The sequence below is a fragment of the Dendrobates tinctorius genome, unplaced genomic scaffold (genome assembly GCF_039654945.1).
Source record: "Dendrobates tinctorius isolate UK_male_01 unplaced genomic scaffold, ASM3965494v1 ptg000003l, whole genome shotgun sequence".
In the NCBI taxonomy this organism is placed as follows: domain Eukaryota; kingdom Metazoa; phylum Chordata; class Amphibia; order Anura; family Dendrobatidae; genus Dendrobates; species Dendrobates tinctorius.
In genome coordinates this window covers 31,170,674-31,190,980 of record NW_027361671.1, presented here as the reverse complement: position 1 = coordinate 31,190,980, position 20,307 = coordinate 31,170,674, and positions in this window count along the sequence as shown.

Genomic DNA, 20,307 nt, shown 5'->3' with positions numbered 1-20,307 from the left:
AATGAAAACAATTTTATATAAAAAATTATTTTTGCATCACTTTATTCTGCGAGCTATAACTTTTTTATTTTTTCGCTGATGATGCTGTATGGTGGCTCGTTTTTTGCGGGACAAGATGACATTTTCAGCGGTACTATGGATATTTATATGCGTCTTTTTGATCGCGCGTTATTGCACTTTTTGTTCGGCGGTATGATAATAAATCATTATTTTTTGCTTCGTTTTTTATCTTTTAAGGGGTTCGCTAAAGAGGTTACCTAATGGGACAGTTTTATAGGGCGGGTAGTTACGGACGTGGCAATACCAAATATGTGTACTTTTATTGGGTTTTTTTTTATTTCCAAAAAATGAATTTATTAGGGAATTTTTTTTTAAATTTATTTAGCGATTTTTTTTAAAATTATTTTTACACTTTTTTTTTTCTTTTACTTTATTACATTGTCCCAGGGGGGACATAACTGTCATGTAACTGATCGCTGATCTGTCACACCACAGATCACTGTGACAGATCAGCGATCTGTCACAGGCACTGCACAAGGCTTCCTCGTGCCTGCGCTTTGCAGGCACTGAGGAAGCCAGTTGCCTGCAGGCCCCCGAAGGTCCCCGTCGCCATCTTGGATCCGGGGACCTGCAGGGATGGAGCTGCACATTGCGCTGCTGTGGGGAGCTCAGGGAAGCACGGAGGAAGCACCCTCCCTGACGATGCTTCCCTTTAACCCCCGGTACACCGCGATCGTGTTTGATCGCGGTGTGCAAGGGGTTAACGTGTCGAGGGCGGTCCGTGACCACCCCTGACACATTGTGTCAGGTATCAGCTGTGATAATCAGCTGACACCCGGCCGCTATCAGCGGCGCTCACCACGTGGGTGCCGCTGATCGCTGTGACGTAATATTCCGTCCATGGGAATTAGGTCCAGGGTCACATGGACAGAATATTACATCCATTGTAGGAAAGGGGTTAAAATGCCACCAATACAAATAATTTTGGCTGAACCTGCCAATATTGACAGGTTTAACTGACAGTCTATTGTGTAGGGGGGCACCGGCTGTGTGATGGTCGGGAGACATGTTGATCAGACATACAGTGGGTACGGAAAGTATTCAGACCCCTTTATATTTTCCACTCTTTGTTTCATTGCAGCCATTTGGTAAATTCAAAAAAAATATTTTTTCTCATTAAAGTACACTCTGCACCCCATCTTGACTAACAAAAAAATAGAAAGAGAAATAGAATTGTTTGCAAATTTATTGAAAAAGAAAAACTGAAATATCACATGGTCATAAGTATTCAGACCCTTTGCTCAGCATTGAGTTGAATCACCCTTTTGAGCTAGTACAGCTATGAGCCTTCTTGGGAATGATGCAACAAGTTTTTCACACCTGGATTTGGGGATCCTATGCCATTTTTCTTTGCAGATCCTCTCCAGTTCTCTCAGGTTGGATGGTGAATGTTGGTGGACAGCCATTTTCAGGTCTCTCCAGATATGCTCAATTGAATTTAGGTCAGGGCTCTGGCTGTCCATTCAAAAATGGTCACAGAGTTGTTTTGAAGCCACTAGAGTTGAGCGATACCATCCGATACTTCAAAGTATCGTATCGGATGGTATCGGCCGATCTTTAAAAAAAGTATCGGTATCGCCGATTCCGATACCGGAAGTCCCATTCAAGTCTATGGGACTTCCGGTATCGGAATAAGAAAAACCCTTTCCTGCCCTTGTACAGCCTCTCTGGGGTCTGTACGGGCCTTTCGGGGGGCTGTGCCGGCCTGCCAGGGGGTCTGTGCAGGCTCCGGTGGTCTGTGCCGGCCTGCCGGTGGTCTGTGCAGGCTCCGGGGGGCTGTGCCGGCCTGCCGGGGGGCTGTGCCGGCCTGCCGGGGGGCTGTGCCGGCCTGCCGGTGGTCTGTGCAGGCTCCGGGGGTCTGTGCAGGCATCGTCCGATGGGACTACAAGTCCCATCTGGCGATGCCTGCTACCATGACAGTGATTGACACATTAGCCAATGATGGGACAGTAGTAGTCCCATCATCCGGCTAATGTGTTAAATGTAAAAAAAAAAAAAAAAAAAAAATTACATGCTACATTCATACTACATACATGCTACATTCATACTACATACTACATACATGCTACATTCATACTACATGCAACATACATACTACATATATACTACATGCATGCTACATATATACTACATGCATGCTACATACATACTACATGATACATACTACATATATACTACATGCATGCTACATACATACTACATATATACTACATGCATGCTACATACATACTACATGCTACATGCATGCTACATACATGCTACATGCATGCTACATACATACTACATACATGCTACATATATACTACATACATACTACATATATACTACATGCATGCTACATATATACTACATGCATGCTACATACATACTACATATATACTACATGCATGCTACATACATACTACATGCTACATGCATGCTACATATATACTACATACATGCTACATACATACTACATATATACTACATGCATGCTACATACATACTACATATATACTACATGCATGCTACATACATACTACATGCTACATGCATGCTACATACATACTACATACATGCTACATATATACTACATACATACTACATATATACTACATACATACCACATACATACTACATGCATGCTACATATATACTACATGCATGCTACATGCATGCTACATACATACTACATATATACTACATGCATGCTACATACATACTACATATATACTACATGCATGCTACATACATACTACATGCTACATGCATGCTACATACATACTACATACATGCTACATATATACTACATACATACCACATACATACTACATATATACTACATACATACCACATACATACTACATGCATGCTACATATATACTACATGCATGCTACATACATACTACATATATACTACATGCATGCTACATACATACTACATGCTACATGCATGCTACATACATACTACATACATGCTACATATATACTACATACATACCACATACATACTACATATATACTACATACATACCACATACATACTACATGCATGCTACATATATACTACATGCATGCTACATACATACTACATATATACTACATGCATGCTACATACATACTACATGCTACATGCATGCTACATACATACTACATGCTACATACATACCACATATATACTACATACATACAATACATTCATACAATACATACATAGACATACAGTACATATAACATAGAGTAACATACTTACCAATACTTGTCACATTGTTCCCCGAAGCCATTGTCGTCTACGGAATAAATATTAACATAACAAACCACAAAAATACTCACCCACGATCCGAAGCAGTCCACGAGTGTGTCCCACGACGATCTTGGGTAGAGAACTGCAGCATCAGCTGATGCTGCCGTTCTCTACGGGCTGCAGGAATCCAATGACGGAAGGTAGGTATCCTTCCGCACTGTATTCCTCCGCCACTTAAAAAAAAAAAAAAGTCCCTAGTCTCACTTTATGCCATTGCTGTGTGGGAATTTCCCACACAGCAATGGCATAAAGTGAGACTAGGGACTTTTTTTTTTTTAAGTGGCGGAGGAATACAGTGCGGAAGGATACCTACCTTCCGTCATTGGATTCCTGCAGCCCGTAGAGAACGGCAGCATCATCTGATGCTGCAGTTCTCTACCCAAGATCGTCGTGGGACACACTCGTGGACTGCTTCGGATCGTGGGTGAGTATTTTTGTGGTTTGTTATGTTAATATTTATTCCGTAGACGACAATGGCTTCGGGGAACAATGTGACAAGTATTGGTAAGTATGTTACTCTATGTTATATGTACTGTATGTCTATGTATGTATTGTATGAATGTATTGTATGTATGTAGTATATATGTGGTATGTATGTAGCATGTAGTATGTATGTAGTATGTATGTAGCATGCATGTAGCATGTAGTATGTATGTAGCATGCATGTAGTATATATGTAGTATGTATGTAGCATGCATGTAGTATATATGTAGCATGTATGTAGTATGTATGTGGTATGTATGTAGCATGTAGTATATATGTAGCATGCATGTAGTATATATGTAGTATGTATGTAGTATGTATGTAGCATGTATGTAGTATATATGTAGTATGTATGTAGTATATATGTAGCATGTATGTAGTATATATGTAGTATGTATGTAGTATATATGTAGCATGCATGTAGTATATATGTAGTATGTATGTAGTATATATGTAGCATGCATGTAGTATATATGTAGTATGTATGTAGTATATATGTAGCATGTATGTAGTATGTATGTAGCATGCATGTAGCATGTAGTATGTATGTAGCATGCATGTAGTATATATGTAGTATGTATGTAGCATGCATGTAGTATATATGTAGCATGCATGTAGTATGTATGTGGTATGTATGTAGCATGTAGTATATATGTAGCATGCATGTAGTATGTATGTAGTATGTATGTAGTATGTATGTAGCATGCAGTATGTATGTAGTATGTATGTAGTATATATGTAGTATGTATGTAGTATGTATGTAGTATGTATGTAGTATGTATGTAGTATGTATGTAGTATGTATGTAGCATGTAGTATGTATGTAGTATTTTTTTTTTTTTTTTTTTTTTAACATTTAACACATTAGCCGGATGATGGGACTACTACTGTCCCATCATTGGCTAATGTGTCAATCACTGTCATGGTAGCAGGCATCGCCCGATGGGACTTGTAGTCCCATCGGACGATGCTTGCACAGACCCCCGGACATCAGCACAGCCCCCCGGCAGGCCGGCACAGCCCCCCGGCAGGCCGGTACAGACCCCCACAGGGTGCACAGCCCCCCGGCAGGCCGGCACAGCCCCCCGGCAGGCCGGCAGAGACCCCGGGCAGTCCACACAGCCCCCCGGCAGGCCGGCACAGCCCCCCGGCAGGCCGGCAGAGACCCCCGGAAGGCCCGAAATGACGGCGCATCATGATGCGCACACACCGCGCATCATGATGACGTCAGGCCGTCAATCAACTGAACTTCCGATTCCGATGCCGAATTCCGATATTGAAAAAATATCGGAAGTCGGTATCGGAATTCCGATACAGCAAGTATCGGCCGATACCCGATACTTGCGGTATCGGAATGCTCAACACTAGAAGCCACTCTTTTGTTATTTTAGCTGTGTGCTTAGGGTCATTGTCTTGTTGGAAGGTGAACTTTCGGCCAAGTCTAAGGTCCAGAGCACTCTGGACGAGGTTTTCCTCCAGGATATCTCTGTACTTGGCTGTATTCATGCTTTCTTCAATTGTAACCAGTCATCCTGTCCCTGCAGCTGAAAAACACCCCCATAGCATGATACTGCCACAACCATGTTTCACTATTGGGATTGAATTGGGCAGGTGATGAGCAGTGCCTGGTTCTCTCCACACATACCACTTAGAACTATCACCAAAAAGTTCTGTCTTCGTCTCATCAGACCATAGAACCTTATTTCTCATAGCCTGAGAGTCCTTCATGTGTTTTTTTAGCAAGCTCTATACGGGCTTTCATATGTCTGGCACTGAGAGGCTTCTGTCAGGCCACTCTGCCATAAAGGCCTGACTGGTGGAGGTCTGCAGTGATAGTTGACTTTGTGGAACTGTTTCCAATCTCCCATCTCCCTACTGCATCACTGCCATAGTGATCTTTACCTCTCTCACCAAGGTTCTTTTCCCATGATTGCTCAGTTTGGCTTGTCGGTCTGGTCTAGGAAGTCCTCTGGTGGTCCCAAACTTCTTCCATTTAAGGATTATGGAGGCCACTGTGTTCTTAGGAATTTTGAGTACTGCAGAAATTCTTTTGTAAGCTTGGCCAGATGTGTGCCTTGCCACAATTCTGTCTCTGAGCTTCTTGGCCAGTTCCTTTGACCTCATGATTCTCATTTGGTCTGACATGCACTGTGAGCTGTGAGGTCTTATATAGACAGGTGTGTGCCTCTACAAATAATGTCCTATCAGTTTAATTAAACGCAGCTGGACTCCAATGAAGAAGTAGAACCATCTCAAGGTGGATCACAAGGAAATGGACAGCATGTGACTTAAATATGAGTGTCTGAGCAAAGGGTCTGTTTACTTATGACCATGTGACATTTCAGTTTTTCTTTTTAATAAATTTTCAAAAATTTCTACATTTCTGTATGGGGTGCAGCGTGTACATTAATGAGAAAAAAATGAATTTTTTTGAATTTACCAAATGGCTGGAATGAAACAAAGAGTGAAAAATTTAAAGGGGTTTGAATACTTTCCATACCCACAGTATCTGATTTCAGACTGCCGATTACCTTGCTATACTGGCAATAAATAGATGGATGATTTGCCAGTCAGCAACTTTCTTATAGAGAACACAGGAGCACTTGGTCAAAAGAGCACTCCTATGTATAGGAGAATAGACTGAACTTGCTGTTGGCCAAAGCATCGTTCGGCCAACAGCCATCCAATGTGTATGACTGGCTTTAGAGAGAAGTCCTCGATTGTTAAAGTCATACATGGAAGCATATTATATGCCATAGTGACTGTTTCATTTGAGGAAGCTTATATTTCTGGTTCTGCGTGATAACAAATTATATTTGCAAAGCCATCAAATTGACACTTTCTATGTCTGAGTTGTGTTCAAACAGAAAAAATGGACTTCTAATTAATGATGAGAGAGTATACTCATTACTCGATATTTCCAGAGCATGCTTGGGTGATCTCCGAGTATTTGGATGTGCTCGGAGGTTTAGTTTCTGTCGCCATAGCTGCATGATTTGCGACTGCTAGTCAGCCTGAATACATGTGGAGATTGCCTGATGGAGCACATCCAAATACTCTGAGATCACCCGTGCATGCTCGAGAAATCTCGAGTAGCGAGTAAACTCTCTCATTACTACTTCTAATCATTGCACAAAGATCTTTTAAACAGGTATGCACCATATATCATTGACTATGTTGTCATGAAAATGGCCTCCTGGCATTCAGGCTGCGAGTGTTGTGATCCAAGCATGACGTAGCCTTGAAAACCTTATATTACCTCAATCTTGTTTCATAAGTTGGACCATGGACAGTAAATTAGCACACAATACAAATACCAAATGTTCTTCATCATGTAGTGTATTATGAAAAACCATCCAAAGATTACAGCATTATAAGGAAAAATCATGACATCAGGGATGTGTTTATTTTTAATCCTACATTTCTAAATATCCGCTGTGAGGATTTGTTGTAATTAAGCTGTTATTCTGAAAATGCTTTAGATTTGTAGACTTTAGCATATATAATTCTGTCTTGACATAGAACATACCTTTCTAAAGCCAGGTACACACAAATTATGGCATTCTTGAACTAGTCATATCAATAAATTGCAGACCTGTGTCCACGTGCTACTTCATGAGTGCAGAAGGTGTCTGCCTTTAAAATAAGCGCTCTCTTCTCTGAAAAACTAATTAAACTATTGTGAAAAACTGATAAAAAAGCTTCAGGCTTATGCTGTGGTGGATTGTGTTTAGCAAACAGGAGACGGCGCCGTGTTAATTGTTACCCGTTAGTTAATATTGGACTCTGACTACTTTGGTTTGTTTAGTCATGCTGTACTGTTTGGGTCTATTTGACCCCCCAAAAAAAGTTTGTAAAGCTGCAGATTATTTATTATGAAGATCTGCAAATCATGGTTAGGTGAGTTTGTTTAAGGGTAAGTGTTGTTTTAACTTTTTTGGTATGAAAGAATGATTGTTACAGATGTACTGTGCTGGTCAATGTGATCCGATAGTGTTTTATACAGATCTCTCACCATATTTTCAGAAACAAGAGGAGCAGCCTGCTATAGATGCTGCACAGATAGAGACACACAAATGTTTTATTCCTTATCTATTAAGCATATTGTTCCTGAATAAAGAAGCTCTGTTGTCACATGCTTGGAAAGTATCCTGAATTATCCGCTGCCAACAGTTTAACATTTTACTTTTCTGGAGATATGACATTGGATTCTTACATTCCAAAAAAACCTAACAGGTCATTCTGATGAGCCCGATGCACTATAGCAATTCAGTAATTAGTCTGTGACGTCCGTCTGGTGCGAGTCTGAGCTGCAAGTAAGACAGCACCCCGAGAAACCCCGAGACCCTTTACCCCTATACAGGGATTTGGAATTACAGCGGAGCCCAAGGGGTAGCTGCCTATGAGAGCAGCGGATCGGAGCAGGATGGTCGCCAGGAAGGGATTAATAAACGGGACCGAAAGCGTAGTCAGGAGTCCAAGTCAAAACCGGGCGGGCAGCAGAGGTACAAAATCCGTAGGCTGAAGATAGCTGTCTACAAATATCTAAAGGGCTGTCATATTGTAGAAGGATCAACTTTATTCTCATTTGCACAAGGAAAGACTAGAAGCAATGGGATGAAACTGAATGGGAGGAGACACAGATTAGATATTAGAAAAAACTTTTTGACAGAGTGATCAATGAGTGGAACAGGCTGCCACGAGAAGTGGTGAGTTCTCCTTCAATGGAAGTCTTCAAACAGAGGCTGGACAGACATCTGACTGGGATGATTTAGCGAATCCTGCTTTGAGCAGGGGGTTGGACCAGATGGCCCAGGAGGTCCCTTCCAACTCTACGATTCTATGATTCTATGATTCTAAGAAGGGTCAAAAATCCAGGCCAAGATCAGAGTCAAAAACCGGGAGAGCAGCAGAGGTACAAAATCGGCAGGCAGTAGAAGGGTCAGAAATCAAGGCTTAAGGTCAGAGTCAAATTAGCAATTTAAACACTAGCACACTGGGGAAACCAAGACTATATCTGGTGGCCTGCAGGACAGACTCCAAAGTATCTGAAGGATACGGCTATCCCTCACAGGCTCACAGCCTGATGACCTAATCTGGACCACCCCCAGAACCAGGCCAGATGGCGATGCATCCCTTCACCTCTGACAGAAGAGCGAAGCCTGCGCCCATCAGATGCCCAATGACCGAGACATGCGTCAAAGGAGCGGGACAACCTGAGGCTATAGCCCTCCTAATGCCAACACCACCAGTCAAAGGAGTCCGGCACCTCCTAGCGGTCGAGGCAGGCACACCAGTCCCCAAGTCCGACGGCAACGTGACTGTCCGGTGCCTCCCAGTGGCCGAGGCAGGAACACCAGCCCCCGAGTCCAATGGCGATTAATAGTTTGCAAGCCAGACACTTGCATCACACTTACCTGTATGACTGGAGTCCTATGCAAGCCATATCAATGTGCAATTTTTTCGACTAGGCAGCCAACCCCTCCTTAGTCTGGTAGGTGTGGGGTGGCTGTTTTTATCAGTAGTTTGCACCTGTGCTGCCCCTTGCCTTTATTAGTGGAGGCCTGCTGCCTCCTGCTAATGTGCATTTGTCATCAGACAGGGTTTTGGGAAGGCCAAGTCCCATGGTATGTCCTAGATAATGCATAGACCTTGACTGCATGCAGTTTTTTTTTGTTTATCTGTCTTTTGTCCCACGTGCACTTTTATTAAGAACTGAGAGTTCGTTTTAAATATTTTGAATAAAGTTTATTAGCTTTATTATCTCTATATTTTCAACAAGCTTGCTGCAATTCTTGATGTATCTGCCTACAATGCATTTGTTTAACCCCTTTCTGACATCAGACGTACTATCCCGTCCATGGGACCCGGGCCCCTATGCCCATGGACGGGATAGTACGTCTACCGCGATCAGCGGCGCCCACGTGGTGAGCGCCGCTGATCGTGGCCGGGTGTCAGCTGATTATCACAGCTGACACCCGGCACAATGTGTCAGGGGCGGTCACGGACCGCCCCTGACACGTTAACCCCTTGCACACCGCGATCAAACACGATCATGGTGTACCGGGGGTTAAAGGGAAGCATCGGCAGGGAGGGGGCTCCCTCCGTGCTTCCCTGAGCCCCCCACGGCAGCGCAATGTGCAGCGCTGCTGCGGGCGGCTCCTTTCCTGCAGGCCCCTGAATCCAAGATGGCGACGGGGACCTTCGGGGGCCTGCAGGAAGCTGGCTTCCTCAGTGCCTGCAAAGCGCAGGCAAGAGGAAGTCTTCTTCAATGCCTGTGACAGATTGCTGATCTGTCACAGTGATCTGTGATGTGACAGATCAGCGATCTGTCACAGGACAGTGATGTCCCACCTGGGACTATTTAATAAAGTTTAAAAAAAAAAAAAGTGTTAAAATAATTAAAAAAAAAATCGCCAAATAATTTAGAAAAAAAAAAAAATATTCCCCCAAATAAATCCATTTTTTGGAAATAAAAAAAAACAAACAATAAAAGTACACATATTAGGTATCGCCGCGTCCGTAACGACTCGCCCTATAAAACTGTCCCATTAGTTAACCCCTTTAGCAAACCCCTTAAAAAATAAAAAACTAAGCAAAAAATAATGATTTATTATCATACCACCAAACAAAAAGTGTAATGACGCGCGATCAAAAAGACGCATATAAATATCCATGGTACCGCTGAAAATGTCATCTTGTCCCGCAAAAAACGAGCCGCAATACAGCATCATCAGCGAAAAAATGAAAAAGTTATAGCTCGCAAAATAAAGCGATGCAAAAATAATTATTTTTTATATAAAATAGTTTTCATTGCATAAAACCGACAAAACATAAAAAACGACCTAAATGAGGTATCGCTGTAACCGTACTGACCCGAAGAATAAAACCGCTTTATCAATTTTACCGCACGCGGAACGGTGTAAACGCACTCCCCCAAAAGAAATTCATGAAACGCTGGTTTTTGTTCATTCTGCGTCCCAAATATCGGAATAAAAAGCGATCAAAAATTGTCATGTGCCCGAAAATGGTACCAATAAAAACGTCAACTCGTCCCGCAAAAAATAAGACCTCACATGACTCGGTGGGTCAAAATACGGAAAAATTATAGCTCTCAATATGTGGTGATGCAAGAACTATTTTTACAATAAAAAGCGTCTTTTAGCGTGCGACAGCTGCCAAACATAAAAACCTCCATAAATAGTAAATCAAACCCCCCGTTATCACCCCCTTAGTTAGGGAAAAATAATAAAATAAAAAAAATGTATTTATTTCCATTTTTCCGCTAGGGTTAGGGCTAGGGTTAGGGCTAGGGCTAGGGTTAGGGTTAGGGTTAGGGCTGAGATTAGGGTTAGGGGTGTGTTGGGGTTCTGGTTGGAGTTAGAATTGGGGGTTTCCACTGTTTGGGCACATCAGGGGCTCTCCAAATGCAACATTGCGTCTGATCTCAATTCCAGCCAATTCTGAGTTGAAAAAGTCAAATGGTGCTCCTTCCCTTCCAAGCTCTGCCATGCGCCCAAACAGTGTTTTACCCCCACATGTAGGGTATCAGCCTACTCAGGACAAATTGCAAAACAATTTTTGGAGTCCAATTTCTCCTGTTACCCTTAGGAAAATAAAAAATTGGGGGCAAAAATATCATTTTTGTGGAAAAAAATGATTTTTTTATTTTCACGTCCGATCGTTATAAACTTCTGTGACGCACTTGGGGGTTCAAAGTGCTCACCACACATCTAGATAAGTTGCATGGGGGGTCTAGTGTCCAAAATGGGGTCACTTGTGGGGAGGTTCAATAGTTTAGGTACATCAGGGGCTCTCCAAAGGCAACATGACACCCGCAGACCATTCCATCAATGTCTGCATTCCAAAACGTCACTACTTCCCTTCCGAGCCCCGACGTGTGCCCATACAGTAGTTTTCTCTCTCATATGGGGTATCAGCATACTCAGGACAAATTGGACAACAACTTTTGGGGTCCAATTTCTCCTGTTACCCTTGGGAAAATAAAAAAATGGTGACTAAAAGATCATGTTTGGGGAAAAAATACGAATTTTTTATTTTCACGCCCGGGCGTTATAAACTTCTGTGAAGCACTGGGGGGTTCAAAGTGCTCACCACACATCTAGATAAGTTCCTCGGGGGGTCTAGTTTACAAAATGGTGTCATTTGTGGGGGGTTTCCACTGTTTAGGTACATCAGGGGTTTTCCAATCGCGACATGGTGCCCGATCTCAATTCCAGCCAAACACGTCAAATGGCGCTGCTTCCCTTCCGAGCTCTGCCATGCTCCCAAATGGCGGTTTACCCCCACATGTGGGGTATCCACGTACTCAGGACAAATTGCACAATAGCTTTTAGGGTCCTGTTACCCTTGGAAAAATAAGAATTGAGGGTGAAAAGATCATTTTTTTGGAAAAAATATGATTTTTTAATTGTACGGCTGTTTGTTATAAACTTCTGTGAAGCCCTTGGGGGCTCAAAGTTCTCACCACACATCTAGATAAGTTCCTTAGGGGGTCTAGTTTCCAAAATGGTGTCATTTGTGGGGGGTTTCCACTGTTTTGGTACATCAGGGGTTTTCCAATTGCGACATGGTGTCTGATCTCAATTCCAGCCAAAAACGTCAAATGGCGCTGCTTCCCTTCCAAGCTCTGCCATGCACCCAAATAGTGGTTTACCCCCACATGTGGGGTATCAGCGTACTCAGGACAAATTGCACAATAACTTTTAGGGTCCTGTTACCCTTTGGAAAATAAATATTGGGGTGAAAAGATCATTTTTGTGGAAAAAATATGATTTTTTAATTGTACCGCTGTACGTTATAAACTTCTGTAAAGACCTTGTGGGTTCAAAGTTCTCACCACATATCTAGATAAGTTCCTTGGGGGGTCTAGTTTCCAAAATGGGGTCACTTGTAGGGGGTTTCCACTGTTTAGGTACATCAGAGACTCTCCAAAAGTGACATGGCGCCCGATCTGAATGGCAACCAATTTTGCATTGAAAAAGTCAAACGGCGCTCCTTCCATTCTGAGCTCTGCCATGCGCCGAAACAGTCGTTCCCCCCCCGCAAATCAGGTATCAGCGTACTCAGGACAAATTGCACAATAACTTTTGCCGTCCAATTTCTCCTGTTACCCTTGGTAAAATAAAAAAAATTGAACCTGAAGTTTTTTTTTGTGAAAAAAAGTTAGATGTTCATTTTTTTTTTAAATATTCAAAAAAATTCCTGTGACGCACCTAAAGGGTTAATAAACTTCTTGAATGTGGTTTTGAGCACCTTAAGGGGTGCAGTTTTTAGAATGGTGTCACTTTTGGGTATTTTCTATCATATAGACCCCTCAAAGTGGCTTCAAATGTGATGTGGTCGTAAAAATAAAATGGTGTTGTAAAAATGAGAAATCGCTGGTCAACTTTTAACCCTTATAACTTCCTAACAAAAAAAATTTTGGTTCCAAAATTGTGCTGATGTAAAGTAAACATGTGGGAAATGTTAGTTATCAAGTTTTTTGTGTGCCGTATCTCTGTGATTTAAGGGTATAAAAATTCAAAGTTGGAAAATTGCGAAATTTTCAAAATTTTTGCCAAATTTCTGTTTTTTTCACAAATAAACGCAAGTTATTTGAATGAAATTTTACCACTATCATGAAGTACAATATGTCACGAGAAAATGTCAGAATCACCGGGATCCATGGAAGCGTTCCAGAGTTATGACCTCATAAATGTACAGTGGTCAGAATTGTAAAAATTGGCCCGGTCATGAACGTGCAAACCACCCTTGGGGTGAAGGGGTTAATGGTGTGAAATAAACCCAGATTGGAAAACCAATAAACTGCATAAACGAATACTCTGAAAGAATTAGACAGAAGAGCGAAGCCTGCACCCACCAGATACCTGCGCAGGGGCCCCTTCTCTGTCACCACCATCACCTACAGGAGAAACATGGCGATGCCCAATGACAGAGGCATGCATCAAAGGAGCGGGACCACCTGAGGCCATAGCCCTCTTAACGCCAGCACCACCAGTCAAAGTAGTCCAGCGGTCGAGGCAGGAACACCAGCCCCTGAGTCCGACGGTGACGTGACAGTCTGGTGCCTCCCAGTGGCCGAGGCAGGAACACCAGCCCCCGAGTCCGACGGCGATGTGACAGTCCGGCGCCCCACAGTGGCCAAGGCAGGAACACCAGGCCCCGAGTCCGATGGTGACGTGACAGTACCCCCCTTCTAAGAGGGGCCTCCGGACATGCAAAACCCGGTTTGTTGGGATGAAGGAGATGAAAATTCCTGATCAAACCCTTGGCATGAATGTTACTGGCAGGCACCCAGGACTTTTCCTCTGGACCATAGCCCTTCCAGTACACTAGATACTGCACAGATCCTCTCACTAAGCAGGAGTCAAGGATTCTTTGGACTTCGTATTCCAAGGCACCCCCAACCAAAACTGGAGGAGGAGGGGACTGGACAGGATGAATCGGGGAGTAGTACAATTTGAGAAGGGACTTATGGAATACATTAGGCAGCTTAAAAGGTTTGAGGGTGTTTCAGACGAAAGGCTACTGGGTTAATCACCTCAATAATTTCATATGGACCAATAAACCTGGGACCCAGTTTGGCAGACGGCACTTTAAGCTTAATATTCCTGGAGACAAAGTCTGGATTTACACCAACTCCCAGGTGCGGGCCCTTGGAGCGCCGTCTATTAGCAGAAGAAGCTTGTCTAGCCTGAGCCCCTTTTATGGTTATGTTGACTTCTGACCAGATAGTTTTTAACTGATGTATGGATCTTTCTACCCCAGGGAGCTCTGATATCTTAGGCTACTTTCACACATCAGGTTTTCGGCGTCAGGCACGATCCGGCGTCGTGCCGGAATGCCGGATCCGGCAAATGTTTTGCAAAACCTGAAGTGCCGGATCCGGTTTTCTGCCGGATCCGTCTTGTTCTTGACAGACAAAACCGTATCCGTCTCATCCGGTTCATCCGTTTTTCTATCCGTTTTTCTATCCGTTTTTCGACGGATTACGCCGGATCCGGTTTTTAAAATTGACCCTTGTGGCCTTCCGAACGGGATTGGCTACTGGAAAACTAGATATAGCATGTTCCTACAGCCCTTCTTTGACAGGTTGTAGAGAAGAAAGTGCAGGTTGGAGAGAAGAGCAAGTACTGGCGAAGATGGATGTTGTCATTGGAAATATTACCACTAGAAGTTCTGTGACGGTTTCAGGGACAATTTTCCACTATACTTTATGTCACCTCAAGGCAGAGTACACTGGGATGACAGAGTGTGAGAGATTTTTGCCCTAAACTTGTGTACCTTCTGGACCAACAGTATATACCTTTGCCAACCAAAGTTGGCTATCTTGTCATGGTCTTACTATTTTTACCTTTAGGCCACAGGTGTGTACCTGGTTGTGTTTTATGCAAAGTATTTCACCTTTTAACAAACGTTGTGTACATTGGTAGGAAATCACCAACAATAAACACAACTTTTTAGGTGAAATACTTTGCTTCAAACACAACCAGGAACACAACTGTGGCAAAAAGCTAAAATTTACCCACAGTTATACCTGGTTTTGAATACCTTTTTACCTTTGAAATACCCTGTATTTAACCTTTTTTTAAAACATAGTTCGCCGCAGAAAGAAATGACAGACAACCATTGTGAAACGATAATTTAACTTTTATTTAAATTTTTTTTTTTTTGTAAAATGTTTTTAAAGTGCAAAAAACTTTTTTAATAAAGGTTTTAAACCCAATGGGCATTTTTATTACAAAAAACACACATTACAATTCTGTGTACTGTGGGGTGGAAATACTGCTGGAGGGGCTGCGGGACACTTCGACACTGGGTGTGTGGAGAGAAGACTGGGATCGTGGTGGGGAAGGAACAATTAGAGGTGAAGGTGTGGAAAAAGCTACAGAATGGGTGGACATGTGGGAGGCAGAAGAGGTGGTGGGCGGTGGAGGGTTGGGCAGGGACTGTAGGAGCAGATGATGTTGATGGAAAGTTGTATGGGGAAGGAGTTTGGTACGGGGAAGGAGTTTGGTACGGGGAAGGAGTTTGGTACGGGGCAGGTTGCTGGAAGTGGGGAGATGACTGGTACTGGGGAGGTTGCTGGTACTGGGGAGGTTGCTGGTACTGGGCAGGTTGCTGGTATGTAGTAGGAGGGGGAGGATGGAAAGTGGCTGGAGGGGGTGCAGATGTAATAGGAGGGGGAGGATGGAAAGTGGCTGGAGGGGGTGCAGGTGGAGGAACTACAGTGGTGGGAGGTGGAGGTTGGGAGGTAACCTGCTGTAGAGCACCGTGGCACGAATGCATTACATGCATCTGCTGGGTAGGAGATAGTGTTGCCATGCGCTCCACAACAGACCTGAAAAAGGTGTGGTTTGGCGAAGATCTTGCTTCTGAATGCATGGTTTGCAGAAGTGTCTTCACCTCCAGAATGCTGGAGTTGATCTGCTGAAAGCCTGCGGAGATTTGCTCTGACAAGACTTTGAGACAGTTCTGGAAAGATGCATTCAGATGCAATAACTCTTGCGCATAACTCTTTTCCTGACCCCTCTGCCGCTGCCGCCCAGTACCCGCAGGTGTACTAGAGGCGGCAGGGGCAGAAGGGTGGGGTAAAGGGAAAGCGATCTCCTCACCAGCAGCTTCATGTAATGTAGGCGGCCACGATGCTCCTGTGCTGGTGGATGGGACAGATGGGTCGAATGTGTGGGAAGGCTGGGAAGGTGCAGATGTACCGGGGCGGTCGAAGTGTCCCTCAGTGCCGGTCTCCTCAGGGATCGCCTCAGAAGGGTCCAATCGTGCAGGCTCCCGAGTGCTGCTCACCGTGCTGTGGAATAAAGACAAAAAAAAACAAGTAAAATACTGACATGGTATGGCCCTGGCTGAAAAAAAAAAGTTACATCTAACATTTTTTTCACATGTGGTGTGTAATATTTACCTTCTGGTGAGCATTGTTTCCCGGAGGAACGACAGGGCTTGTGCGTACTTGTACTTGCTCCTGCGTCCTCCAGATCCACTCGGGGCCCGCATCTCTTTATTGAACTCCTTCTTGAAACGATCCCTCACAGACCGCCACCGATTCACAATTCTGTTCCCTGAAACGAGAAAGGAGTGGTTAGTATACAACATCAGTGTTTCACAAACTCCAGTCCTCATGGTCCCCAGGGGTCATGTTTTCAGGATTTCCATAGTAAATAGAAATCCTGAACACATGATCCGTGGGGACCACGAGGACTGGAGTTCGGGAAACACTGGTTTACATCAAGCAACCGTTACTGTATATACTTACGCTCTTTAATCTGGGCCCGAGCTTCGAGGTCCTCCCAGCGGCCCACAAGGAGAGAACAGATTTCCTCCCAGAGTCGTCGGGTAATGATCAGGTCAGCGTGGCGGCGGTCAGCCATATTCCAGAGCGGCTCCCTTTCTCTGACGAGATCGATGAGGCGGTCCACATCAATCCCTCCATCCTCACCGTCAGAGTCGGGAGCACGCTGTGAAGGCTGTTAAAGAAAAAGACAAAAATAACATAATTAGCCTCCACAAAAGAAATGAAATAAAAAGTGCAAAAAAACAAAGCAAAAATATTTATACTTACACGCTGGTGACCGCCGCGTTGCTGTCGCCGACGACCCTGGGAGGCACTGCGAGGACCTCTTGGCCGAGCACCAGATTGGGAAGACTAGAGAAGAAAACAAAAAATGTTATGTCTTTGGATGTAGGCATTTGTTTGCTGTGTGTGGTCTGCAGAACATTGTTTTCTATGTGTTGTGTGTAGTGTGATGTTGTGTTTCTGCGTTTGATGCAAAAAACTTACCAATTGTGAGCCCACTCCAGGTGTCTGTCCACCCCTTCCTTCTTCTTCTGGGAGCTCCTCTTCATCTTGTGATTCCTGTTTTGAAATAAAAGGCAATGAATAGACATATATTACAGAGATGATGGATTTTGGAAATAAAAACTTACCGTCAAACGCTGACGATGCGAGGGAGGGCTCCCAGAAGAAGATGTGCTGTCCTGTTGATGGCCAGACTCCATGGCTGTGGGTATTGCTGCTGCCAGTGATGCCATTTCTGCTGCTGCTGCTGCTGCATCTCTTTGGCGGCTGTTGAATAAAGAGAAACAAAGGGCCAATGAATATCTTGATATTCCATGGCCCTAGTTTGGAGGAATGGGGGATTTGATAATTACCGTCTCTCATCTGCTTCTGGACTCCCCTCCCGTTCAGCATGCTGCTCCATTTGGGGTGGTGCTGATGGTGCTGCTGCTGCAGATGTCTGCTGCCTTCTCCTGCTCCTGGTTCTTGGCTTGGGTGGCATGTTGGGTGTGGCTGAGGGTCCCATTGTCTTGCTTTTATATATCTCCTGTGGGCAGAGCTACTGAGCATGCTCAGACCAAAAAAACCGGATCCGGCCACCGGATCCGGCTTTCGCCGGATCCGGCGCATTGCGGCGCTCATAGGCTTTCATTGTGTGAAAAAGCCGGACGCGCCGGATCCGGCGGGTATGGCTTTTTCGCCGGAGACAAAAAACGTTACAGTAGACGTTTTTTCCAGACGCCGGATCGCGACACATTGCGACACATTGCCGGATCCGGCGAAAACCGGATGAAACGCATGGCCATCCGGCGCGATCCGGCGCAAATGCAAGTCAATGGGGGGGAAACCGGATCCGGCATTGCATTTCGCCGGATCCGGTTTCTGTCAAAAGCGCCGGATCGCGCCTGACGGCGAAAACCTGATGTGTGAAAGAGGCCTTAGAAGAGAATGAATCACAGCGTGGGTGCAGCCCATTATTACAGTAAAAAGGTGAGTCTTGATAGACTCCTGGTACTGATTATTTATGGCAAACTCTGCTAATGGCAGGTGTTCCACTCAATAGGACTGATGCTCAGAGACATAACAACGGAGATACTGTTCAAGAGCTTGGTTGGTGCGCTCGGTTTGACCTTTGGTTTCAGGGTGATAGGCTGAGGATAAAGGCCCCGTCACACATGGCAATCTCGCTAGCGAGATCGCTGCTGAGTCACAACTTTTGTGACACAACTGCGATCTCACCAGCGAGATCGCTGTGTGTGATAGCGATCAGCGACCGGCCCCCCTGCCGATATCACTGATTGCTGCAAGAAACCTCTGGACATTTTTTTTGCCGCTGATCTCCCGCTGGCCAGCACGCCTCGCAGCACAGCGATGCTGAGCGCGCGGCATCGCTGTGTTTGTTAGCGCTGATGCCATATTCATGTCAAAAATAGAATTAAAATAAAAAATATTGTTATTCTCACCTTCCGGCATCCCGCGCAGTCTTCCCGCCTCTCTCCACACTCTCGGTCCCAGTAATCCTTTGCAAGAATGACCGTGAGACTTCGCGATCCCGCGAGAACGGACATCATCGTGGTAATTCTCGCAAAGGATTACTGGGACCGGAGCGTGGAGAGAGGCGGAAATGCTGCGCAGGACGTCGGAAGGTGAGAATAACAATATTTTTTATTTTAATTCTATTTTTGACATGAATATGGCATCAGCGCTAACAAACACAGCGATGCCGCGCGCTCAGCATCGCTGTGCTAATCACTGGTGAAGCTGTCTGTTTGACAGCTCACCAGCGATCACATAACGACTTACCAGCGATCCTGACACGTTGATATCGTTGTCGGGATCGCTGGTAAGTTGCTTTGTGTGACTCCAGCTTTAGGACAATTCAATCCCAATCCGTTTACAGAATGCCCTTCAAAATTTCAAAACGAACTGGGTACCCCTGTCGGACACAATATTCACAGGAGCACCATGCAGTTGTACAACATGAGTAATGAACAGTTTGCTCAGGTTCTCGGAATTAGGTAATCCAGACAAAGGAACAAAATGACACTGCTTGCTGAATCTATCCACCACCACCCAGACACACGTCTTCCCTTCTGAGAGTGGTAAGTCAGTAATAAAGTCCATGGAGATGTGAGTCCAAGGCAAGCACTGGAGCCACCCGGCAGGGCAATTAAGGGGAGACTTAGTGCGAGCACAAGTTTCACAAGCCAGTACTACATAGTCCTTACAGTCGTTTACTATAGTTGGCCACCAAAAATTCCTGGTTACAAGTCTGATGTTATTGATACCTGGATGCCCTGGAAGGACAAAATCATGCGATTCCTTCAGAACTTGAAGGCGGAATGTGGCCGGACAAACAATTTTTGGGGAGGAGTCATGTCAGGGGCTTGTTCTGGGGATCTACGGATTTCTTCCAGAAGATCCAAAGACACAGCCGAAATAACAATCACGTTAGCTAATATTGGAGTCTGTTCAGTGTCCTCAACCTGTGAGGGGCAAAAACTTTGAGAAAGGGCATCAGCCCTCACATTCTTAGTACCTGGTCGGAAGGTGATCACAAAATCAAATCTAGAGAAGAACAAGGCCCACCTTGCCTGTCTAGGTTTCAGTCTTTTAGCTGACTCCAAGTAGGTCAGGTTCTTGTGGTCAGTAATTACGGTGATCTTATG